The sequence below is a fragment of the Somniosus microcephalus genome, unplaced genomic scaffold (genome assembly GCF_052327205.1).
Source record: "Somniosus microcephalus isolate GS21.2 unplaced genomic scaffold, FLI_Smic_1.0 scaffold217, whole genome shotgun sequence".
Lineage (NCBI taxonomy): Eukaryota > Metazoa > Chordata > Chondrichthyes > Squaliformes > Somniosidae > Somniosus > Somniosus microcephalus.
This window is the reverse complement of record NW_028225404.1, coordinates 11,810-38,420: the sequence shown is the minus strand read 5'-3', so window position 1 is coordinate 38,420 and position 26,611 is coordinate 11,810. Positions and strand designations below refer to the sequence as shown.

Sequence of the window (26,611 nt, the reverse complement as noted above, 5' to 3'; positions counted from 1 at the left end):
GTATAAGCCCAATCAACACAATCTCTCCTCATGCGTCATTCCTGCCATCCCAGGACTGTGAGATGGGCAATCGAATCCCTTCCCACAGTCCCCACATTTCCACCGTTTCTCCGTGGTGCGGGTGTCCTTGCGTTTCTCCAGGTTGGACGATCAGTTGAAGCCTCGTCCACACACAGAACACGTGTACGGTTTCTCCCCACTGTGAATGGTGCGATGTTTTTTCAGGCTGTGTAACTGGTTAAACCTCTTTCCACAGTCAGTGCACTGGAACATTCACTCAGGTGTGTGTTTTCCAGTCACACGGATGTTTGAAATCTTTTCCCACAGACAGAACAGACAAACATTTGTCCTTCCATATTCAAAGGTCAATGATATTCAGGTCCTGATGAATGGAGTGACCCTGTCAGATCTTGATGTGATGTTTGGTTTGAGTTTCCCATCTGTAAATCCTCCCATTCTCACACCCTGTAAAAGGAGTTTACAAAAGCCATCACTGTAAATACAGGATAGAAATTCAGAACAGGCAATTCTAGTTTCTATTGAACATTCTTTCCTCTCGTTTCCCCAAAGCTGTAAATCCCCGTCCCACACACTCTCCCTCCTCCCTGTGCTGAAATCCAAACCCATCACACCATCGCCAACATTTCTTTCCTCCACTCCCAGTTTTCCCCCTCCCTCTACTCTGGTTGGGTTCAGTTCTACACCCGCTGTGTGCAGAGTGAGAATAAAATCAATGAGTCAATGATTGTCTCTCCTGGTCACGGGGACCCTGAAGCCCCGCCCACTCGTTGCTCCTGTACCAAGATGGCCACGCATGCGCCATGCTGCAGGTGGAACCGGTCGGTCTTTCCTCCACCAAGATGGCGGTGTGTAACCCGGGCCTGTCCCCGAGAAAAAGCCTCACCGCTGCTGTCCGGTGGAACATAGACCAGGCCGCTGGATCTCATTCGGGCCTAAGGCCATTCTCCAACTTTATAAACCCTGCGGCATGGCCTACCCGCAGTTTATTAACCTCCCGACCCCGCTCCTGCCGACCAGCTGCTCCGCCCGGCGACCGCGCAGGACTTTCTTTGTAAAGTTGGTGAGGGACACGTGACTCGGGCCCACGGCCTGATTGACGGGAGCTTCCGACCAATAGGGTGCGAGCGGGGCGGGGCTGGAGGAGCGAGCCGGCGGCGGGTCCTCCAACCAATCGGGGAGCCTGAGGGGCGGGACTTGCGCCGGCTGATTGTCTGATCCGCAGGGCAGCGAGTTTCTCCAGTCCCTTGTTCAAGGCCCGGGGCCAGGGGAGGCTGTGGGCCTTTATTCCCCTCATTGGACACAAGGCTGTTTGGCTCACAACACACGGGCTCAGATTGCAATACAAACTTTTTAAATACATGAATAAAAGCAGATAAACCTTATGCTTCTGTGGCACAAACTTTTTAATATTTGGGAGTAAAAGTACGCGTTTTTTTCCCTCTGGGGAATTTATTAGTTTCAGGAAACAACAACAACCACTTGTATTTATAATGCGCCTTTAATGTAGTAAAACGTCCCAAGGCTGTTCACAGGATCGTTATAAAACAAAATGTGACACCGAGCCACGTAAGAAGACATTAGGGCAGATGACCAAAAGCTTGGTCAAAGAAGTAGGTTTTAAGGAGCATCTTAAAGAAGGAGAGAGAGATGGAGAGGTTTAGGGAAGGAATTCCAGAGCTTAGGGTCCAGGCAGCTGAAGGCACGGCTGCCAATGGTGGAGCAATTAAAATCGGGGATGCTCAAGAGGCTGGAAATAGAGGAGCGCAGATAACTCGGGGGGTGTGGGGCTGAAAGAAATAGGGAGGGGCGAGGCCATAGAGGGATTCACTCCACATGGCCTGACCTTGGTCATCTTGTCGATCTTACATACTGCTTATGGATAACAAGCTGGTTACAGAACAGAAAACCGAGAGTAGGGGTTGGGAGTAGCTACTCAGACTGGCAAAAGGTGGGAAGTGGTGTTCCACAGGGATTGGTGGTGGGACCACTGTGGTTCATAAATGATTTGGACTCGGGAATCAGAAGTACAATTAATACTGAGGAAGACAAAACGCAAGAAGACATTAATACATTGCAGAATGGATCTGTAATTGGCAAATGAATTTCACTATAGATCAGTGTGAGGTGGTGTGTTAATGAATTTCACTGTAGATCAGTGTGAGGTGGTGTGTTAATGAATGTCACTATAGATCAGTGTGAGGTGGTGTGCTAATGAATTTCATTATTGATCAGTGTGAGGTGCTGTGTTAATTAATTTCACTGTAGATCAGTGTGAGGTGCTGTGTTAATTAATTTCACTGTAGATCAGTGTGAGGGGGTGTGTTAATTAATTTCACTGTAGATCAGTGCGAGGGGGTTTGTTAATGAATTTCACTATAGATCAGTGTGAGGTGGTGTGTTAATGAATTTCACTGTAGATCAGTGTGAGGTGGTGTGTTAATGAATTTCACTATAGATCAGTGTGAGGTGGTGTGTTAATGAATTTCACTATAGATCAGTGTGAGGTGGTGTGTTAATGAATTTCACTATAGGTCAGTGTGAGGTGGTGTGTTAATGAATTTCACTATAGGTCAGTGTGAGGTGGTGTGTTTTGGTGGGAAGAATAAGGAGGCCACTCACTACTTGGACAAGGGGGTGAAATTGGGTTGCTTTGTGCCTCCCACGATATTCAGCGGGAGGTTAGTGGCAGAGGTAGTCGGTAGCTCCCCGTGGCACTGCACCGCCGGCAATGATGTCATCACCATGTGCAGCACCCCGGCTGCAACCTTGGGTTGTGACCCCTGACCTATCGCCGGACAATATGTCTGACAGGGTCAGGGGTCGTTCCTGCAGCCGCGGCGGCGTCACTTAAAGGGCAGGTGTCGGGCGGCAACTTTTTATTTTGGCCTTGTGCCAGCACCTGCCCCCTTCCCCTTCTTCAGGGTGTCAGCTGCAATCGCTCAGCCCCGCGCTCCTCTTGATCCGACACCCCGCTCCCTGGTGGTCCAGCAGGGCCCCGGTGTGCACAGTGCTAGGCCCCTCCCCTTTAATCAGGGAGGGAGGTCTGCTATGACGCAGTGCTATGTGCCGACGGGCGTGGCGCTGTTACACGAAGTGCCGGGAAATTCACTGGTAGCGCCTCAAGAGGGAGGGGAGTGCTTCCAGTACCACCCCGCCTCCTGCCTGGGGCGCTACCACTGAATTTAATGCACAGGGGCGCTAACTTTTTCGGGGGGCTAAAATTAGCCCCGGCGACATTAGCGACCCAAAGGGGGCGCCACTGAATTTCCCCCTAATAGTCTAAATGGGCTGGAGGAGCAGAGGGATCCAGGGATACAGATACACAAATCACTAAAAGTAGCGACACAGGTTAATAAGGCCATTAAAAGAAAAGCACTGGGTACATTCCTAAAGGAGCCTTCTGTTCCGTGCCTAGGAGCTCTGAACCATGGCAGAGAGCGGCTGGGACACGTTTCTCACACGCCTCGAGATTAACCCGCACGGCAACTTTGCTGTCAGTGAAGAGAGACAAGAAAGACCAAAGTGCCGTTTGCCCCTCTCAGTGTGGCCCTGAAGGACTGTGTCCAGGCTGGAGTTCTGTTCCCACCGTACGATCCTCCCCCACATTGTCCTTTCTGAGCTCCAGCCAGGTGATGCGAAACACTCAGGTGGGAAAGACAAAAATCTACAACAATGTGTTTAAAACAAAGTTGATTTATTTGACATATATCCAGAATATTAAACTCCAGCCCAGTTCCCGGAGTTATTAACATCAGCAGAAACAATCCCCAACTGTCAGAATGAACATGGTTCAGTCCTGGATGTGATTAACAGCAGCAACAACAGCAGAATCCACCCCCTGCAGTCACTTGTGAACTCGCTGGTGTCTCAGCAGGTTGGATGACTGAGTGAATCCCTTCCCACACTCAGGGCAGGTGAACTCGCTGGTGATTCAGCAGGTTGGATGAATTAATGAATCCCTTCCCACACACGGAGCAGCTGAACGGCCTCTCCCCAGTGTGAACTCGCTGGTGTCTCAGCCGGTGGGATGAATTAGTGAATCCCTTCCCACACACGGAGCAGCTGAACGGCCTCTCCCCAGTGTGAACTCGCTGGTGTCTCAGCCGGTGGGATGAATTAGTGAATCCCTTCCCACACTCAGGGCAGGTGAACGGCCTCTCCCCAGTGTGAATTCGCTGGTGTATCAGCAGGGTGGATGACTCGGTGAATCCCTTCCCACACTCAGAGCAGGTGAACGCCCTCTCCCCAGTGTGAACTCGCTGGTGTCTCAGCAGGGTGGATGACTCAGTGAATCCCTTCCCACACTCAGGGCAGGTGAACGGCCTCTCCCCAGTGTGAATTCGCTGGTGTATCAGCAGGGTGGATGACTCGGTGAATCCCTTCCCACACTCAGAGCAGGTGAATGGCCTCTCCCCAGTGTGAACTCGCTGGTGTCTCAGCAGGGTGGATGACTCAGTGAATCCCTTCCCACACTCAGGGCAGGTGAACGGCCTCTCCCCAGTGTGAATTCGCTGGTGTATCAGCAGGGTGGATGACTCAGTGAATCCCTTCCCACACTCAGAGCAGGTGAATGGCCTCTCCCCAGTGTGAACTCGCTGGTGTCTCAGCCGGTGGGATGAATTAGTGAATCCCTTCCCACACTCAGGGCAGGTGAACGGCCTCTCCCCAGTGTGAATTCGCTGGTGTATCAGCAGGGTGGATGACTCAGTGAATCCCTTCCCACACTCAGAGCAGGTGAACGGCCTCTCCCCAGTGTGAACTCGCTGGTGTATCAGCAGGGTGGATGACCCAGTGAATCCCTTCCCACACTCAGAGCAGGTGAACGGCCTCTCCTCTGTGTGAACTTGCTGGTGTGTCAGTAGGTGGGATGACTGAGTGAATCCCTTCCCACACTCAGAGCAGGTGAACGGCCTCTCCCCAGTGTGAATGCGCTTGTGTCTCGATAGGCCAGAAGATCGTCTGAAGCCTCGTCCACACACAGAACACGTGTACGGTTTCTCCCCGCTGTGAACGGTGCTTTTTGCTTCCATGTTCAGAGGCCGGTGATATCTGTCAGATCTTGATGTGATGTTTGGTTTGAGCTTACCGTCTGTAAATCCTCCCCTTCCAGTGCCCTGTAAAATTAATTTAAAACAGGGAGCGTGAGAGACAACCCACAAGAAATCAAAGGCAGGTTGTGAAACTGAGCTCAATGAACCTGGTCAATTGTGGGGCCGGCACTAGAAAAAAGTGACCATGAAAGCTGCCAGATTGTCATAAAAATCCAACTGGTTCACTGATGTCCCTCAGGGAAGGGAATCCGCCACCTGGTCTGGGCCTACACAAGACTCTGGCCTCTATGGGAGGAGAGAGAGAGGGAGAGGTGGGAGGGGGAGGGGGAGGGGGAGGGGGGCGAAGGAAAGGAACATTATACATCTGCAACTCGACCAGAACTTTGATAGAACCTCCAAAACCCACAACCTCGAAGGACAAGGGCAGCTGTTGTATGGGAGCACCATCACATCCAAGTTCCCCGCCAAGTCACACATCATCCTGACTCAGATATATTCATCGTTGCTGGGTCATAATCCTGGAACTCCTTACCGAACAACTTTGTGGGAATACCTTCACCACACGGACTGCAGTAGTTCAAGAAGGTGACTCACCACCCCCTTCTCAACGGGAAACTGGGGATTGGCCATATTTGCTGCTCTTGCGAGCTACGCCCACATCCCAAGAATGAATTAAAATAAATCTGTAGATGTAAACTGGATTAAAAGCCTGTACAGAAATACTTGTTCCTAAAACAATACTCTTTTACATTGTACGGACAGTGTCTGTGTAACAACCTGATCTCCCCTAGAATCCACCTCCTTTGACAGTCTCACATTGGAAATTGTTGGGTCCTCCTGGGCTCAGAAGTACTGGGGGTTAAACCCAGCAGCTTCTCCTCCATCTCCACTCCAGCTCAAACTGAAGCATAGAAACACAGAAGATAGGAGCAGGAGTAGGCCATTCGGCCCCTTGAGCCTGCTCCACCATTCAATGCGATCATGGCTGATCATCCAAGTTCAGTACCCGGTCCCTGCTTTCTCCCCATACCCCTTGATCCCTTTAGCCTTAAGAAATATATCCAACTCCTTCTTGACTATATTTAATGTATTGGCCTCTACTGCCTTCTGTGGTAGAGAATTCCACAGGTTCACCACTCTCTGGGTGAAGAAATTCCTCCTCATTTCTGTCCTAAATGGCCTACCCCTTATCCTTAGACTGTGACCCCTGGTTCTGGACTCCCCGACCATCGGGAACATCCTTCCTGCATCTAGTCTGTCCAGTCCTGTCAGAATTTTATAAGTTTCAATGAGATCCCCTCTCATTCTTCTAAACTCCAGCGAGTACAAGCCCAATCGTCCCAATCTCTCCTCATACGTCATTCCTGCCATCCCAGGTATCAGCCTGGTGAATCTTCACTGAACTCCTTCCACGGGAGGAACATCCTTCCTCAGATAAGGCGACCAAAACTCCACACAATACTCAAGATGTGGTCTCACCAAGGCCCTGTACAATTGCAGCAAGACATCCTTGTTCCTGTACTCAAACCCTCTCGCTATGAAGGCCAACATACCATTTGCCTTCTTAACCGCCTACTGCACCTGCATGCTTACCTTCAGTGACTGGTGCACAAGGACACCCAGGTCTCGTTGCACTTCCCCTTCTCCCAATCTATTGCCATTCAGATGATAATCTGCCTTCCTGTTTTGGCCACCAAAGTGGATAACCTCACATTTATCCACGTTATATTGCATCTGCCATGCTTCTGCCCAATCACCCAACCTGTCCAAATCATCCTGTAGTTTCTCGGCATCCTCCTCACAGCACACACGCCCACCCAGCTTTGTGTCGTCTGCAAATTTGGAGATATTACATCTAGTTCCCTTGTCTAGATCATTAATATATATATTGTGAATAGCTGGGGTCCAAGGACCGATCCCTGCGGTACCCCACTAGTCACTGCCTGCCGCTCGGAAAAAGACCCGTTTATTCCAACTCTTTGCTTTCTGTCTGCCAACCAGTTCTCTATCCAAGTCAATACCTTGCCCCCAATCCCATGTGCCTTAACTTGTAGAAGTGCCTTACTTCTTAGCTCTGGGTAATGACTCAATACACACTTGGATTCGTCAGACGGACAGGCCTTTTATTTAACTTCTCTTGCAAGGGGAATCAGTACCTCCACTCAAGGGGTGAGGCTACTATTCCAATGATACAGTGTAAACGTTCTATATTTATACAGTGTAACAAACAAGTTTGATTGAAATCCCTTTGTTCCTCTATCAGGATACATTTTAGATTAATCATCAGGTAGAAATAACATATTGACAGAAGGATCCTGGACACATAAGTCAACCGTTAATCTATAACAGGGCATGAATCGTGTAACCGGAGGTCCTCTTTAATCATATATAAGGGAGGCAAGCTTTGCTTTCGGTCACAAGTTATCAGGTCATTGGTACCATTAGGTGGGCAGGCATCTGTTCTTGGCTGTAGTTCGAGTACGTGCAATAGCTCTAGTTACACATCGACACTTGCCTAGTGTCAAGTCTGAAAACTTTTACCCAGCAAACACTTGAAATTAACCCCTTATATCATGTAGATTTCCTCATTCCCCCCTTTTGTCCTTTCTAAGGACAATCTATCTCGCTAAGTTTAAGAAACTCTACATCAAAGGTCTCACCCTTAATATCCTCATATTCAGACATCATTGGTACTGGAGGAGTTGACGCTAATAAGGAAAGGACTTTTGTACACAATAATTTTAAACAACCAATCAATAAACTAATTAAAATTATTATCATCACAATTGCGATAAAAGCTTCCAAAATTTGCTTTCCCAATGCTCCTCCCCATCCTGAAATCCAATCCCACATTGACCATGGTTCAGGTTGACGTAGTTTCTCTACGGCCTTCTTTATGTGGTTTACCAGATTGGTGATATTTTCTGAGCTATCTGGGATATAGGTGCAACATTCGGTTTTTATGATTGCACATGTGCCCCCTTCTTTTGCCAACAAATAGTCCAGAGCCATGCGGTTTTGTAAGGCAACAGTGCGCAAAGCCACCATTTCTGCGTTTACATCACTAAGAGCATCTGCAGTATCATTGGCTATTTGTTCCAACACTGCTGCCATATTTATAGATTCTCTTGTTAACTTCCCTGTTCCATACCAGGGAAATGCTATAGCAAAGAACCTTTCAGTTTCTGTAATGGCTCGTTTTGCTCGTGTCCCAGGGTGGCTATCCAAAGATGAAATGTGATGTATATAAGGCACTACATATCCCAAATAACATGACCCAGTCCAATTTTGTGGTAACCAGGGGTATGCTCTATGCCCACAGATGAAATAGGTGTTATTATAGGCTTCAAATTTGTTCCATATCTGGTGCATCATTCCTATTCCGTGTTCTCCTTTCCAGATTTTTTTACTAGTCAAATTTTGTACTGTGGACAGGTTCCACCATCCCCAATAGGGCCATTCGACTGCACCCGGTGGTTTAGTAGTAGTTTTAGTCAAAGTGTAGTTACATTTGCACTCACTCCATCTATCTTCTTCTACTACCTTATCCTGCCTAATCCTAAGACTCGGGTTGATACGGGGGTACCTGCATAGTGTGATCCTGAAGCTGAACCTTCATAGTCTCGTTATAGCATATAATATAAAAGAAATCACTGTTTAAAAGTACACATTCTTCTATGCATGGTTTGCCCTTCAGGGGATCTGATAAGTCAATATGGCAGTTTCAATTATCGTTAACAAAGGGAACAGTCTTATTAGAGTCCAAATCCAGTTCATCTTGGCAGTGTATCATCTTCAACTGATGCCTTCTTACAATGGGACGCATGTATCCATGTTGGTCGCTCCTTTACTTTTACAGCGGTGTTTGTGGTCAGGAGTACTTGGAAGGGTCCCTCAAATCTGGGTTGAAGGCCATTCTTTCACTTGAAGATTTTTATGTAGACGTTATCTCCTGGCTCGAAAGTATGGCACTTTCCTTCAGCGGGGCCGACCTGGGCTTCCTTTACCTGCTGATGGAAACTAGAAATGCATTTGGTTAGTGCAATGCAATAACTCAACATATCTTCCTCCATTTTATGAATGTCCATTTGTTTAGCTGTTAAAGGTGCCGAAAAGGGCAATCTCTGTGGTCTTCCCATGACGATCTCGTAAGGCGACAATCCTGTAGTTCTGTTGGTAGCAGACCGCATTATCATTAAAGCTATGGGCAACAAATCAACCCATTTAAGTCCAGTTTCTTTACACAGTTTTGCAAGCTTGTTTTTCAGCATCCCGTTATATCTTTCCACTAGTCCAGCCGACTGTGGATGATAACTGCAATGGAGGTGCTGGTTAATCTGTAAGGCTTTGCATAGTTCCTTAATCACTGTTCCTGTAAAATGGGACCCATTGTCACTTGACAGTTTTGCTGGTATCCCAAAGCGAGGCACAATGTCCTTCAATAAACATTTAGCAACAGTGGTGGCGTCACTCTTTCTACAAGGAAACGCTTCAATCCATCTTGAAAACATATCAACAATAACTAATACATATTTAAAGCTTATACACACAGGTAGTTCAATAAAATCCATTTGCAAGTGTACAAAAGGACCCATGGGGTTTGGATGGGATGCGGGCTGTACCTTCTTTATTTTTTTTTTCCTGCATTCATGGTCTGGCAGATAATACAATTTTCACATATTTGTTTTGCCAACTTTTGAGATTCCTGGTGCATACCAGGTCTTGAGGATATAGTCCGCCATCCCCCTTTTGCCCGCATGGGTGAATTTATGAACACATCGGGCAATTGGTGATAGTAATGATTTGGGTGCCACCATGCGGCCGTCATGATGAACCCATAAGCCGTCAGTGTTTTTAAAACAATGATTAACAACCCATTCCTTTACTTCATCAGAACTGGCCCTATTTTGATGGGTCAGCACATCATCTAAGGACGGGGGCTGCGGTATCTCTGGCTTTTCCCTAACAGGGAAGGCTGAAACTTGTCGTTCAGTACTTGATATAGCTACTGACTTAGCAGCGCTATCTGCAGCAGCGTTTCTAAGCGCAACCTTGTCCAAATGCCCCGTGTGCGCTTGGCACTTAATAATTGCAATCTGTTTACGTCTCTGAATAGCTTGTAAAAGATTTTTCACTTCTTGTGCATTTTTAATCTGGGTTCCCGAGGAAGTCAGGTAACCGCGAATTTTCCAAATTTGTCATGCTCATGTATTCATTGTCTACAATAGCCAGTCATTCCTAGAAAATGCTTCATTTCTCCTTTAGTTTTTGGCAACGATGTGTTGCAAACAACCTTTATTCTATCCGGCGTTAACTCCCTGTTTTAACAATGATCTCATCACTGGCTCAACTCCTTTTTCTGCTTTCTCTGACAATGGATACTGTGACCTTTTGGGTAATGGTGCAGCTGGATTAATTGTAACTTTATAGGGCTGTGCAGTCTAATAGTTAGGAGGTATTTTAAATTTAAAAACGGCTGATAATCTTGTCCTGTTTTGTCATAGCAGGCCGTGCAGTGCAATTTTGAATGCCATTTCCCTAGTTTCAGGGATTCCTGGTATTGTTTTATGGAGCTTGTAACGAATCCCCACGCTCCTAACAGACTGACAAGTTTGGGACTCAAACTTGGGTCGGCAATTTCCCATGCGTAAAGAACAGGGTGTTTTATTTCTGTTACTGGGTACGCATATGCCTTATCTACTTGGATTTCTACCGTTACTCCTGATGGGGAGCAAATGATTGTAGCATTCATTTTGCACAGCAAGTCTCTTCCACATAAATTCATAGAGACATCTCCTGATAACAGAAAGGAGTGTTCTTCCTCAAATTCTTCTACTTTTACTGTGAGGGGAGTCGATTGATTCAAGCATTGTAGTATTCCAGCCAATCCAGCTATCGGGGTCTTTTTCCCATTAATAGGCATTCCTTCAGAATATCCTTTCCCTAACACCGAAAAGGTTGCTCCTGTATCTACTAAAATGACATAGGTCTCCCAGCTATTTGCATTTTAACTTCAGGTTGGCTGCGTGAATTTAAAGAAACAACGGGCATTTGGTGGTCTGTGGCGCCTGGGGCTGCTGGTGTCAGTCAGTAATTCTGATCTCTATTTCTCCTAAATCCCTGTCCGTTTGTAGGGTAACCTCCTGACTGGTCCGAAAAAGGGTTATGGACAGTGAAATTAGGACCTTTATTCTCTAACGGAGGTCCATTATTGGAGGTTTGGTTCTGACAATTTTTCGCAGGGCATTGGTTTGCCCAATGTCCGGGTTGTCCGCAATTGTAACAATTACCAGATCGTCCATACCCTCTTATTCTACCACGTCTTCCTCTATATTCCCTTCTATTCATCCTTCTATAGTTACCTTGTTATCCTACCATAATAGAGGAGAAAGGTGTTTCTTCGGGGTAATTTTTTTTCTGACTCAACAAACATAGAGGCAGTCTTTTTATCTGGCTGTTCTCTATTTCTCTCTCGTCCGTTAAACATTTCTCGAGGCAAGTAATTCTTTCTATGTTAAATGACTATCTGAGGGAAAGGGTCTAGTCTTATTTACAGTCCATTTGGACCAATTTGGTAGGTGATCAATGGATGATTGACCAGTTCTTTAACATAAAGGCTGCTGGCGTGCCTTTCTCGGGTGGCTTACTGGCGCTAGCACTCATTTTAGCAGCTTAAATGGTTCACTTAAAACAATCTAAACTCCCGTGACAATCCATGATCTGCGTTGTACGCCCCTACAGATCAGATTAATAAACTATACATACGTATAAAACTCGAGGGTTCTCAACCCTCGTGGAAGGTATTTCTAACTGGGGAAAATACTGAATCCACAATAGCTTAGTGGATCATGTAAAAGACATCACTATTTTCTCAACCATACATTCTGCCGCGGGACTCACTTCCCCGGCTTGGGTCTTTTCCAACCCCTTCTGCAGTTTTTTTTCAGCTTAAATATTTTAGTTAAAACATACAACAATTCCGTAACACTCTATGATCTGCGTGGGACGCCTCTACAGATCAGACATGACTAAACATTAATACATATAACAATAAACAATAAACAATACACTTGTTAAACAACAACCAAAGTGTTACTAAATCCCCAACCTATGCAGCCTTACTGGACAAAGCTGCAAAGTTGATTGATAATAACAAGTAGTTAAATACTCACTCTCATAAACATTAAACATTGACACTGTGTTTCAGACAACCGCCCACTCTTCTCTCTTTTTTTTTACCCTATTCCCTTTAGCCAAATCTTTAGCAAAAAAAGGGCCTTCAATTTGTCCCAGCTAACTTCAAGCTCTTCTCTCCTTCTACCCTACTCCCTTTAGCCAAATCTTTAGCAAAAAGGGCCTTCAATTTGTCCCAGCTAACTTCAAGCTGGAACCTTGCTAGTTCAATTTCCAGTAAATCGCTAGCTCCTTAGTTAATCAAATTCCTGACTTAACCTTCTCTCTCAGCAAGCTGGAACCTTGCTAGTTCAATTTCCAATAAATCGCTAGCTCCTTAGTTAATCAAATTCCTGACTTAACCTTCTCTCTCTGGTACCTTTATTTCAGCGCTTCCTACAGTCCTTTTCTGCACGATCCTGTTCGCGGGGCGTCAGCGCCTCATGGCTGGTCCTCTGTTCCGTTTCTGAAAGGGAAGCAGTCACAACGGCAGTTTAACCTCCGAACCTTGTGAGTCAATTACCCGATGGCAGTGCTGTCCAATGGAATAAACAGACTGTGCGCAGCTATGCTTATGGCAGGGAAAGTCCCAAAAATGTGGCAAAACACCACCTTCGGCCGATGGGATTTTCCCAACCGAGCAACGTACTCGGTGTCTGTTAACTCACCAATTGGTACAGCAAGCCATCTCGGTGGAACCTCCAAATTGTAGAAGTGCCTTACTTCTTAGCTCTGGGTAATGACTCAATACACACTTGGATTCGTCAGACGGACAGGCCTTTTATTTAACTTCTCTTGCAAGGGGAATCAGTACCTCCACTCAAGGGGTGAGGCTACTATTCCAATGATACAGTGTAAACGTTCTATATTTATACAGTGTAACAAACAAGTTTGATTGAAATCCCTTTGTTCCTCTATCAGGATACATTTTAGATTAATCATCAGGTAGAAATAACATATTGACAGAAGGATCCTGGACACATAAGTCAACCGTTAATCTATAACAGGGCATGAATCGTGTAACCGGAGGTCCTCTTTAATCATATATAAGGGAGGCAAGCTTTGCTTTCGGTCACAAGTTATCAGGTCATTGGTACCATTAGGTGGGCAGGCATCTGTTCTTGGCTGTAGTTCGAGTACGTGCAATAGCTCTAGTTACACATCGACACTTGCCTAGTGTCAAGTCTGAAAACTTTTACCCAGCAAACACTTGAAATTAACCCCTTATATCATGTAGATTTCCTCAAACTTTACACGCTAATCTCTTATGCGGGACCTTATCGAAAGCCTTCTGAAAGTCCAAATACATCACATCCACTGGTTCTCCCTTATCTATTTTCCCAGTTACATCCTCAACAATGAAGCAACAAAAAGACCTCCACAGGCGGCCAGGGACCTACCTTCCGTCAGCCTGAAATAAAACCCTTCCCGACAGCCGCTGACTAATGGCGGCCGCAGCACCCACAATCCCCCGTGCCCCAGAAACCGCTCTATCCAATGCGCTGATTTCCCCGCTGAGAGTGCGCATGCCGCCCGGGGCCGTGGGCCATTCTGGGAGCCTGGCTCCTGTCCTTTGGCCCGAGTCGGACTTGGTGGAACCGGCTGAAGAAACCGGGAAGCGGCGGCTCGGATGGGGGAGGCGCTGCACTCTGGGTTTCCTGGTGCCGGGGCTCTGGCCGCACATCCGCTGGGCCCGGCCGCTCTGATTCTGATTGAGGTTTTTGATGAGGTAACAGAGAGGGTTGATGAGGGCAATGCGGTTAACGTGGTGCACATGGATTTCCAAAAGGCGTTCAACAAGTGCCACATGATAGGCTTGCCAGCAAAGTTGAAGCCCATGGAATAAAAGGGACAGTGGCAACATGGATACAAAATTGGCAAAGTGACAGGAAACAGAGAGTAGTGGTGAATGGTTGTTTTTCGGACTGGAGGAAGGTATACAGTGGTGTTCCCCAGGGATCGGTACTAGGACCACTGCTTTACTTGATATATATTAATGACTTAGACTTGGGGTACAGGGCACAATTTCAAAATTTGCAGATGACAGAAAACTTGGAAGTGTAGTGAACAGTGAGGAGGATAGTGATAGATTTCAAGAAGACATAGACAGGTTGGTGGAATGGGCGGACACATGGGAGCTGAAATTTAATGCAGAAAAGTGCAAAGTGATACATTTTGGTAGGAAGAACCAAGTGAGGCAATATAAACTAAAGGGTACAATTCTAAAGTGGGTGCATGAACAGAGAGACCTGGGGGTATGTGTGCACAAATCGTTGAAGGTGGCAGGGCAGGTTGAGAAAGCAGTTAAAAAAGCATATGGGATCCTGGACTTTATAAATAGAGGCAGAGTCCAAAGGCAAGGAAGTTATGATGAACCTTTATAAAACACTTGTTCAGTCTCATCTGGAGTATTGTGTTCAATTCTGGGCACCGCACTTTAGGAAGGATGTGAAGGCCTCAGAGAGGGTGCAGAAAAGATTTACAAGAGTGGTTCCAGGGATAAGGGATGAGGGACTTCAGTTATGTGGATAGACTCGAGAAGCTGGGGTGGTTCTCCTTACAGCAGAGAAGGTAGAGAGGAGATTTGATAGAGGTGTTCAAAATCATGATGGGTCTGGACAGAGTAGAAACTGTTCCCATTGGCGGTAGGGTCGCGAACCAGAGGACACAGATTTAAGGTGATTGGCAGAAGAACGAAAGAACGAAGTTGCGAGGTGAGGCCCGATCAGAGCATCGGACCTGTGAAGGGGCAGTGACCGGCAGAGCTTAAAAGCGGCGGCAGTGCAAGGTGAGGCCCGACCAAATCAACAGCAGAGGAGAGAGGTAAAAAGTAATCAGAGTGTGACGTCACCAGGGAGCAGGTAAGTGATTGATTGGTGAGTATTTCTCTTTTTTAAACTTTAACTCTGTAGTTTATAGTTACTAGGGTCTTTTCTGGTGTAGCAGGGACTGTTGGTAGACTATACAAGCGCCTTAGAGATATTTTTAATTGGTGGTAGTAAATTAATTTAAATTAAGTAAAGGGAAGGTCATGCCAGGTGAGCCCAGCCCCGTGATATGCTCCTCTTGCTCTATGTGGGAATTCAGGGACCCCGGTGCCCCTGATGACCACGTGTGCCAGAGATGCATCCATCTGCAGCTACTAGCAGACCGCATTGAGGCGCTGGAGCTGCGGGTGGATGGGTTGTTGAGCATTCACGATGCTGAGAGGGTCGTGGATAGCACGTTTAGTGAGTTGGTCACACCGCAGGGAAGGGCTGCACAGGAAGACAGGAAATGGGTGACCACCAGGCGGAGCAATAGAAGCAGGCAGGTAGTGCAGGAGACCCCTGTGACCATTCCCCTCTCAAACAAGTATACCGCTTTGGATACTGTTGGGGGGGATGACTCACCAGGGGAAGGCAGCAGCAGCCAACTTGCTGGCACTGGGGGTGCTCCTGCTGCCCAGGAAGGGGGGAAAAAGAGTGGGAGAGCAATAGTGGTAGGGGATTCTATAGTAAGGGGAACAGATAGGCGTTTCTGTGGCCGTAGACGTGAATCCAGGATGGTTTGTTGCCTCCCTGGTGCCAGGGTCAAGGATATCACTGAGCGGCTGCAGGGCATTCTGGAGGGGGAGGGTGAACAGCCAGAGGTCGTGGTCCACATTGGTACCAACGACATAGGTAAAAAGAGGGATGAGGTCCTGCAGCAAGAATTTAAGGAGCTAGGTGAAGGATTAAAGAGCAGGACCTCAAAGGTTGTAATCTCTGGATTACTCCCCGTGCCACGTGCTAGTGGGTATAGGAATAGGAAGATAGAACAGATGAATGCGTGGCTAAAGGGATGGTGCAGGGGGGAGGGCTTTAGTTTCCTGGATCACTGGGTCTGCTTCTGGGAAAGGTGGGACTTGTACAAGTCGGACGGTTGACACCTGAACCAGAGGGGAACCAATATCCTTGCGGGGAGGTTTGCTAGCACTGCTGGGGGGGGTTTAAACTAACTTGGCAGGGGGATGGGGTACAGAGTGGAGCTATAGTATGGGGTGATTTACAGCCAAATACAGAGGAAAAAACAAGTCAGCTGGGAAGGCAGAGCAAATATGTGAAGGCAAAAGGGAATATGGCAGAGCTGGAAGGCATTTATTTTAATGCAAGGAGTCTTGCAAATAAGGTGGATGAACTGAAGTTGTTGTTGAACACATGGGAGTACGATATTGTTGCTATCACGGAGACATGGTTGAGGGAGGGTCAGGACTGGCAGCTCAATATTCCGGGGTATAGAATCTTCAGGCGAGACAGAGGGGGGTGTAAAAGGGGAGGGGGTGTTGCAATATTAATTAAGGAGTCAATTACTGCTGTAAGGAGGGACGATATATTAGCGGGTTCCTCTAATGAGGCCATATGGGTAGAACTTAAAAACAAAAAGGGGGCAAGCACTTTGCTGGGAGTGTACTATAGGCCCCCAAACAGTCAGGGGGAGATAGAGGAACAGATATGTAGGCAAATCTCAGAGAAGTGCGAAAATAATAGGGTAATAATAGTGGGGGATTTCAACTTCCCCAATATAAATTGGGATAGTCAGAGTGTGAAAGGCTTAGAGGGTGCAGAATTCTTAAAGTGCATCCAGGAGAGCTTTTTGAGCCAACATGTAGAAAGTCCTACAAGAGAGGGGGCGGTACTGGACCTAATTCTGGGGAATGTAGCCGGGCAAGTGGTGGAAGTATCAGTAGGAGAGCATTTTGGCGACAGTGACCATAATTCGGTGAGATTTAAGGTGGTCATGGAAAAAGACAAAGACGGCCCGGAAATAAGGGTTCTAAATTGGGGGAAGGCCGATTTTAATATGATAAGGCAGGATCTGGCCAAAGTGGACTGGGAGCAGCTACTTATAGGAAAATCCACATCAAAACAGTGGGAGACTTTCAGAAGGGAAATAGAGAGAGTACAGCGCCAACATGTTCCTGTAAAGGTCAAGGGTGGGACCAACAAGCAAAGGGAACCTTGGATGACAAGGGATATACAAAAATGCATTAGAAATAAAAGGGGGGCTTTTGGCAGTTACAAAAGACTAAAGACGGAAGAAGCCCTAGAGGAGTATAAAAAGTGCAGGGGCATACTTAAAAAAGAAATTAGGAGGGCGAGGAGGGGCCATGAAATAACACTGGCGAGCAAAATAAAGGAAAATCCTAAGATGTTTTATAAGTATATTAAGGGCAAGAGGATAACCAGGGAAAGGGTAGGGCCCATTAGGGACCAAAGTGGCAATCTGTGTGTAGAGCCAGATGATGTAGGCGGGGTTTTAAATGAATTTTTTGCATCTGTGTTCACTATGGAGAAAGACGATGCAGACATAGAAATCGGGCAAGGGGACTGTGACATACTTGAACATATTAGCATTGAGAGGGAGGAGGTGCTAGCGGTTTTAGCAGGCCAAAAAGTGGATAAATCCCCAGGCCCGGACGAGATGTATCCCAGGCTGCTGTGGGAGGCAAAGGAGGAGATTGCAGGGGCTCTGACACAAATTTTCAGAACCTCTCTGGCCACAGGGGATGTACCAGAGGACTGGAGAACAGCTAATGTAGTACCATTATACAAGGGTAGCAGGGATAAACCAGGGAATCACAGGCCAGTGAGCCTAACATCTGTGGTAGGGAAATTATTGGAAAAAATTCTGAGGGACAAAATTAGTCTCCACTTGGAGAGGCAAGGATTAATCGGGGATAGTCAGCATGGCTTTGTCAAGGGTAAATCATGTCTGACAAATCTGATTGAATTTTTCGAGGGGGTGACTAGGGGGGTGGATGAGGGAAATGCTGTGGATGTGGTTTACATGGACTTCAGTAAAGTCTTTGACAAAGTCCCGCATAGGAGACTGGTCAAGAAGGTAAGAGCCCATGGGATCCAGGGTGCCTTGGCGCGTTGGATCCTAAACTGGCTGAGTGGCAGGAGGCAGAGGGTGATGGTCGAAGGTTGCTTTTGTGACTGGAAGCCTGTGTCCAGTGGGGTACCTCAGGGATCGGTGCTGGGTCCCTTGTTGTTTGTGATCTACATAGATGATTTGGATGAGAATGTAAAAGGTATGATCAGCAAGTTCGCAGATGACACGAAAATTGGTGGGGTGGTCAATTGCGAGGAGGAAAGCCTCAGGCTACAGGACGATATAAACGGGTTGGTCAGATGGGCGGAAAAGTGGCAAATGGAATTTAACCCTGAAAAGTGCGAGGTGATGCATTTTGGACGGACAAATAAGGCAAGGGAATACACAATGAGTGGTAGGACCCTAGGAAGTACAGAGGGTCAGAGGGACCTTGGTGTACATGTACATAGATCCCTGAAGGCAGCGGAACAGGTAGATAAGGTGGTTAAAAAGGCATATGGGATACTTGCCTTCATTAGCCGAGGCATAGAATATAAGAGCAGGGAGGTTATGATGGAGCTGTACAAAACGCTGGTGAGGCCACAGCTGGAGTACTGTGTGCAGTTCTGGTCGCCTCACTATAGGAAGGATGTGATTGCTTTGGAGAGGGTGCAGAGAAGGTTCACCAGGATGTTACCTGGGATGGAGCGCCTCAGCTATGAAGAAAGACTAAACAGGCTGGGGTTGTTTTCCTTGGAGCAAAGAAGGCTGAGGGGGGGACCTGATTGAGGTATACAAAATGATGAGGGGCATAGATAGGGTAGACAAAGAGGAACTTTTCCCCTTAGTAGGGGGGTCAATAACAAGGGGGCATAGATTCAGGGTAAGGGGCAGGAGATTTAGAGGGGATTTGAGGAGGAACTTTTTCACCCAGAGGGTGGTTGGAATCTGGAACTCACTGCCTGAAAGGGTGGTAGAGGCAGGAACCCTCACAACATTCAAGAAGCATTTGGATGAGCACTTGGAATGCCAATGCATACAAGGATATGGACCAAATGCTGGAAAATGGGATTAGACTGGACAGGGATGGATGGGCGGCGCAGGCACGATGGGCCGAAGGGCCTCTTTCTGTGCTGTAAAACTCTATGACTCTATGACTCTATGAGGAAAAAAAAATTTACGCAGCGAGTGGTTAGGATCTGGAATGCACTGCCTGAAAGGGTGGTGGAGGCAGATTCAATCACCGCTTTCAAAAGGGAATTGGATAAGTACCTGAATGAAAAAGAATTGCAGGGTTACGGGGAAAGGGCGGGGAGTGGGACTAGCTGAAGTGGTCTTGCAGAGAGCCGGCACGGGCTCGACGGGCCGAATGGCCTCCTTCTGTGCTGTAACCATTCTATGATTCTGTAAAATATTAGAAAGTTTGTTCCACAGAAGCACCAGGTTTATCTGCTTTTATTGATGAATTTAAAAAGTCTCTATTAAAACCTGACCAAGTGTGTTGTGAGCCAAAGAGCCTTGTGTCCAATGCGGGGAATAAAGGCCCACAGCCTCCCCGGGCCCCGGGCCCCGAACAAGGGACTGGAGAAACTCGCTGCCCTGCGGATCAGACAATCAGCCGCCGCTAGTGCCGCCCCTCGGGCTACCCGATTGGTTGGAGGACCCGCCGCCAGCTCGCTCCTCCAGCCCGTCTGTCAATCAACCATCAGCCAGAAGAGGTCGCTGGTGAGACCAGTGAAGAAAGAAAGACTTGCATTTCTATAGCGCCTTGCACCACCACCGGACGACCCAAAGTGCTTTACAGCCAATGAAGTACTTTTGAAGTGTAGTCACTGTTGTAATGTAAGAAATGCAGCAGTCAAATAGCGCACAGCAAGCTCCCACAAACAGCAATGTGATAATGACCAGATAATCTATCTTTTTGTTAACTCTGTTTCTCTCTCTGCGGATGTTGCCTGGCCTGCTGAGTGTTTCCAGCATTTCCTGTTGTTATTTCAGACTTCCAGCATCCGCAGTATTTTGCTATTATCCTTTTGTTACATTGATTGAGAGATAAACATTGGCTCGGACACCGGGGATATTTCCCCTGCTCTTTCCCACATTACAACAGTGACTACACCTCAAAAGTACTTAATTGGCTGTAAAGCACTTCAAGACGTCTGCTGGTCATGAAAGCACTATATAAATGCAAGTCTTTCTTTCTCAAAATAGTGTCATGGGATCTTTTACATCCACCTGAGAGAGCAGACAGGGCCTCAGTTTAATGTCTCATCCGAAAGACGCCACCTCTGACAGTGCCTCAGTACTGCACTGGAGTGTCAGCTTGGATTTTTGTGCTCAAGTCTCTGGAGTGGGACTTGAACTGACAACCTTACGCCTCAGAGGCAAGAGTGCTACCATAGATTCATAGAGTTATACAGCACAGAAAGGGGCCCTTCGGCCCATCGTGTCCGCGCCGGCCATCAAGCCCTGTCTATTCTAATCCCATTTTCCAGCACTTGGTCCGTAGCCTTGTATGCTATGGCGTTTCAAGTGCTCATCTAAATGCTTCTTGAATGTTGTGAGGGTTCCTGCCTCTACCACCCTTTCAGGCAGTGAGTTCCAGATTCCAACCACCCTCTGGGTGAAAAAGCTTTTCCTCAAATCCCCTCTAAACCTCCTGCCCCTTACCTTGAATCTATGCCCCCTGGCTATTGACCCCTCTACTAAGGGGAAATGTTCTTTTCTATCTACCCTATCTATTCCCCTCATAATTTTGTACACCTCAATCAGGTCCCCCTCAGCCTTCTCTGCTCTAAGGAAAACAACCCCAGTCTCTCTTCATAGCTGAAGCGCTCCAGCCCAGGTAACATCCTGGTGAATCTCCTCTGCACCCTCTCCAATGCAATCACATCCTTCCTATAGTGTGGCGAGCAGAACTGCACACAGTATTCAAGCTGTGGCCTAACTAGCATTTTGTACAGCTCCATCATAATCCCCCTGCTCTTATATTCTATGCCTCGGCTAATTAAGGCAAGTATCCCATATGCCTTCTCGCTGTCCTGCTGCCCTCAAGGATCTATGTACATGCACACCAAGGTCCCTCTGATCCTCTGTCCTTCCTAGGGTTCTACCATTCATTGTGTATTCCCTTGTTAGTCCTCCCAAAATGCATCACCTCACACTTTTCAGGGTTAAATTCCATTTGCCACTGTGCTGTCCATCCAACCAACCCATCTATATTCTCCTGTAGCCTGAGGCTTCCCTCCTCGCTATTTACCACTCCACCAATTTTCATGTCATCTGCGAACTTACTGATCATACCTCCTACATTCATATCTAAATCCTTAATGTACACTACAAACAGCAAGGGACCGAGCACCGATCCCTGCGGTACACCACTGGACACAGGCTTCCAGTCACAAAAACAACCTTCGACCATCACCCTCTGCCTCCTGCCACTAAGCCAATTTTGGATCCAATGTGCCAAATTGCCCTGGATCCCATGGGCTCTTACCTTCTTGACCAGTCTCCCATGTGGGACTTTGTCAAAAGCCTGACTGAAGTCCATGTAGACTACATCAACTGGACTGCCCTCATCCACACACCTAGTCACCCCCATTGAAAAATTCAATCAAATTGGTTAGACATGATCTCCCCCTGACAATGCCATGCTGACTATCCTTGATTAATCCTTGCCTCTCCAAGTGGAGACTAATTCTGTCCCTCAGAATTTTTTCCAATAATTTCCCTACCACTGATGTTAGGCTCACTGGCCTGTAATTCCCTGGTTTATCCCTACTACTACCCTTCTTGAATAATGGTACTACGTTAGCTGTTCTCCAGTCCTCTGGCTCATCCCCTGTGGTCAGAGAGGTTCTGAAAATTTGTGTCAGAGCCCCTGCAATCTCCTCCCTTGCCTCACACAGCAGGCTGGGATACATCTCGTCTGCGCCTGGGGGTTTATCCACTTTTAAGCCTGCTAAAACCACTAGTACCTCCTCCCTCTCAATACTAATTTGTTCAAGTATATCACAATCCCCCCTGCCTGATTTCTATGCCTGCATCGTCCTTCTCCATAGTGAACACAGATGCAAAATATTAATTTAAAACCTCACCTTCATCTTCTGGCTCTACACACAGATTGCCACTTTGGTCCCTAATGCGCTCTACTCTTTCCCTGGTTATCCTCTTGCCCTTAATATACTAATAAAACACCTTGGGATTTTCCTTTATTTTGCCTGCCAGTGTTTTTTCATGACCCCTCTTCGTTCTCCTAATTTCTTTTTTAAGTACCCCCCTGCACTTTCTATTCTCCTCTAGGGCTTCCAGTGTTTTTAGTCCTTTGTATCTGCCAAAAGCCTCCCTTTTTTTCCTAATCCATTCTTGTATGTCCCTTGACATCCAGGGTTCCCTGAGCTTGTTGGTCCCACCCTTGACCTTTACAGGAACATGCTGGCGTTGTACTCTCTCTATTTCCTTTCTGAAAGACGCCCACTGCTCTGATGTGGATTTTCCTACAAGTAGTTGATCCCAGTCCACTTTGGCCAGATCCTGCCTTATCAAATTAAAATTGGCCTTCCCCCAATTTAGATCCTTTATTTCTGGTCCATCTCTGTCCTTTTCCATAACTACTTTAAATCTCACCGAATTATGGTCACTGTCACCAAAATGCTCTCCTACTAACCCTTCTACCACGTGCCCTGCTACATTCCCTCGAATTAGGTCCAGTACCGCCCCTCTCTTGTAGGACTTTCTACATGTTGGCTGAAAAAGCTCTCCTGGATGCACTTTAAGAATTCCACACCCTCTAAGCCTTTCACACTCTGACTATCCCAGTTAATATTGGGGAAGTTGAAATCCCCAACAATTACTACCCTATTATTTCTACACCTCTGAGATTTGCCGACATATCTGTTCCTCTATCTCCCCCTTACTGTATGGGGGCCTATAGTACACTCCCAGCAAAGTGCTTGCCCCCTTTTTGTTTTTAAGTTCTACCCATATGGCCTCATTAGAGGAACCTGCTAAGGTATCATCCCTCCTTATAGCAGAAATTGACTCCTTGATTAATATTACTAACCTGATTTTTGGTCAACTCTTGGCGTATTCACGTTTAATAAGTCTCCGGGAGAAGGAGTCGCTTCACTTGTACTGGTTCCTGGGGCCTGATCACCTTCCCCAGGAGCAGGGCCTTGACCCTGACTTTATTCACTTGTACTGGTTCCTGGGGCCTGATCACCTTCCCCAGGAGCAGGGCCTTGATTCTGGGGGTGTTTTATTGCACCGCATGGTGTACTTGAGAAGAGCCCCATCAGGGCGAGTGCAGGAGGGTCAGGGGGCAAGTGCGGGAGGGTCAGGGGGCGAGTGCGGGAGGGTCAGGGGGCGAGTGCGGGAGGGTCAGGGGGCGAGTGCGGGAGCGTCCATCTCCAGGACCAGTGTGTATCTGAGTCAATGGGACTCTCTCTGACCTTTCTCCCAAGTCCATCTCCAGGACCAGTGTGTATCTGAGTCAATGGGACTCTCTCTGACCTTTCTCCCAAGTCCATCTCCAGGACCAGTGTGTATCTGAGTCAATGGGACTCTCTCTGACCTTTCTCCCCAGTCCATCTCCAGGACCAGTGTGTATCTGAGTCAATGGGACTCTCTCTGACCTTTCTCCCCGGTCCATCCCCAGGACCAGTGTGTATCTGAGTCAATGGAACTCTCTCGGACCTTTCTCCCCAGTCCATCTCCAGGACCAGTGTGTATCTGAGTCAATGGGACTCTCTCAGACCTTTCTCCCCAGTCCATCTTCAGGACCAGTGTGTATCTGAGTCAGTGGGACTCTCTCGGACCTTTCTCCCCAGTCCATCTCCAGGACCAGTGTGTATCTGAGTCAATGGGACTCTCTCTGACCTTTCTCCCCAGTCCATCTCCAGGACCAGTGTGTATCTGAGTCAATGAGACTCTCTCTGACCTTTCTCCCCAGTCCATCTCCAGGACCAGTATGTATCTGAGTCAATGGGACCCTCTCTGACCTTTCTCCCCAGTCCATCTCCAGGACCAGTGTGTGTCTGAGTCAATGGGACTCTCTCTGACCTTTCTCCCCAGTCCATCTCCAGGACCAGTGTGTGTCTGAGTCAATGGGACCCTCTCTGACCTTTCTCCCCAGTCCATCTCCAGGACCAGTGTGTGTCTGAGTCAATGGGACTCCCTCTGACCTTTCTCCCCAGTCCATCTCCAGGACCAGTGTGTATCTGAGTCAATGGGACTCTCTCTGACCTTTCTCCCCAGTCCATCTCCAGGACCAGTGTGTATCTGAGTCAATGGGACTCTCTCTGACCTCTCTCCCCAGTCCGTCTCCAGGACCAGTGTGTATCTGAGTCAATGGGACTCTCTCTGACCTTTCTCCCCAGTCCATCTCCAGGACCAGTGTGTATCTGAGTCAATGGGACTCTCTCTGACCTCTCTCCCCAGTCCGTCTCCAGGACCAGTGTGTATCTGAGTCAATGGGACTCTCTCTGACCTTGTTCCACAGTCCATCTCCAGGATCAGTGTGTATCAGTGTCAATGGGACTCCCTCTGACCTTTCTCCCCAGTCCCTCTCCAGGACCAGTGTGTATTGGAGTCAATGGAACTCTCTCTGACTATTCTCCCCAGTCCATCTCCAGGATCAGTGTGTATCTTAGTCAATGGGACTCTCTCTGACCATTCTCCCCAGTCCATCTCCAGGACCAGTGTGTATCTTAGTCAATGGGACTCTCTCTGACCTTTCTCCCCAGTCCATCTCCAGGACCAGTGTGTATCTGAGTCAATGGGACTCTCTCTGACCTTTCTCCCGAGTCCATCTCCAGGACCAGTGTGTATCTGAGTCAATGGGACTCTCTATGACCTTTCTCCCCGGTCCATCTCCAGGACGAGTGTGTATCTGAGTCAATGGGACTCTCTCTAAACTTTCTCCCCATTCCATCTCCAGGACCAGTGTGTAGCTGAGTCAATGGGACTCTCTCTGACCTTTCTCCCCAGTCCATCTCCAGGACCAGTGTGTATCTGAGTCAATGGGGCTCTCTATGACCTTTCTCCCCAATCCATCTCCAGGACCAGTGTGTATCTGAGTCAATGGGACTCTCTCTGACCTTTCTCCCCAGTCCATCTCTCGGACCAGTGTGTATCTGAGTCAATGGGACTCTCTCTGACCTTTCTCCCCAGTCCATCTCCAGGACCAGTGTGTATCTGAGTCAATGGGACTCTCTCTGACCTTTCTCCCCAGTCCATCACCAGGACCAGTGTGTATCTGAGTCAATGGGACTTTCTCTTACCTTGTTCCACAGTCGATCTCTGGAAGCTCTTTGAATCGGAAGGGTTCTCTCCGGTTGGTGCTCTCACAATCCTGTGCTGGTTCACCTGCTGTCGTTCCTCAGTCTACAATCCCTGTTTACTTCGAGCTGAGCACCTTCCTCAATCACACCATCTCTCACCGGGACATCTAATTGTGGCAAAGCAGAAAATAAGAACAATATTGAAAGCGTGAAATAATATAATGTAGACTTTCAATCTGCTAATAATTCAATTTCAAGGCCGAGTATTTGTTTGATTTTGTGCCTTTCCTCAGATCCCCAGTTGCGGGGCTGTGTGTTCAGTTTGGAGATTTTGCTCAGATCCCCAGTTGCCGGGCTGTGTGTTTAGTTTGGAGATTTTCCTCAGATCCCCAGTTGCGGGGCTGTGTGTTTAGTTTGGAGATTTTCCTCAGATCCCCAGTTGCGGGGTTGTGTGTTTAGTTTGGAGATTTTCCTCAGATCCCCAGTTGCGGGGCTGTGTGTTTAGTTTGGAGATTTTCCTCAGATCCCCAGTTGCGGGGCTGTGTGTTTAGTTTGGAGATTTTCCTCAGATCCCCAGTTGCAGGGCTGTGTGTTTAGTTTGGAGATTTTCCTCAGATCCCCAGTTGCGGGGCTGTGTGTTTAGTTTGGAGATTATCCTCAGATCCCCAGTTGCGGGGCTGTGTGTTTAGTTTGGAGATTTTCCTCAGATCCCCAGTTGCGGGGCTGTGTGTTTAGTTTGGGGATTTTCCTCAGATCCCCAGTTGCAGGGCTGTGTGTTTAGTTTGGAGATTTTCCTCAGATCCCCAGTTGCGGGGCTGTGTGTTTAGTTTGGAGATTTTCCTCAGATCCCCAGTTGCGGGGCTGTGTGTTTAGTTTGGAGATTTTACTCACTGTGAATTTCCGGCCTCCTGAGACTCCCCCATTCTCACTGCTCTGGGCGGAAATGCGCCATTTTCTGTGCGGAGTTACTAACCGGAGCGGTGACCCTGTGAGCCTCCCTCGCTGTGATCTAAACTCGGGGCTGAGCAGCCTCGGGCCGAGTTCCCTCAGTCACAGAGCGGGCCCTGTAATCAGGGCAACCAGCCTGTTTCTGAGCTGCCGGCGCCGCCCGGCCCAGCACACAGCAAACCCAGGATCAGCAGTGGAGCGGCACTGCGCCTGCTCGGGAGAGAGAGAGAGAGAGAAAGGGAGCGGCACTGCGCCTGCTCGGGAGGGAGAGAGAGAGAGAGAGGGAGAAAGGGAGCGGCACTG

At 47.7% G+C, this 26,611-nt stretch overlaps 1 pseudogene across 1 annotated transcript; it reads right to left on the bottom strand.

Annotated features, from left to right (window-relative positions):
* Positions 1 to 3,698: 3,698 nt before the first annotated feature.
* LOC147082047 (uncharacterized) lies at positions 3,699 to 26,565 on the bottom strand (annotated as a pseudogene). Its single transcript, XR_015076327.1, has 3 exons — positions 26,252 to 26,565; positions 25,361 to 25,527; positions 3,699 to 5,135 (listed from the first exon to the last, which is right to left on the bottom strand). The product of XR_015076327.1 is annotated as an uncharacterized LOC147082047 (transcript).
* Between the last annotated feature and the right edge of the window lie 46 nt (positions 26,566 to 26,611).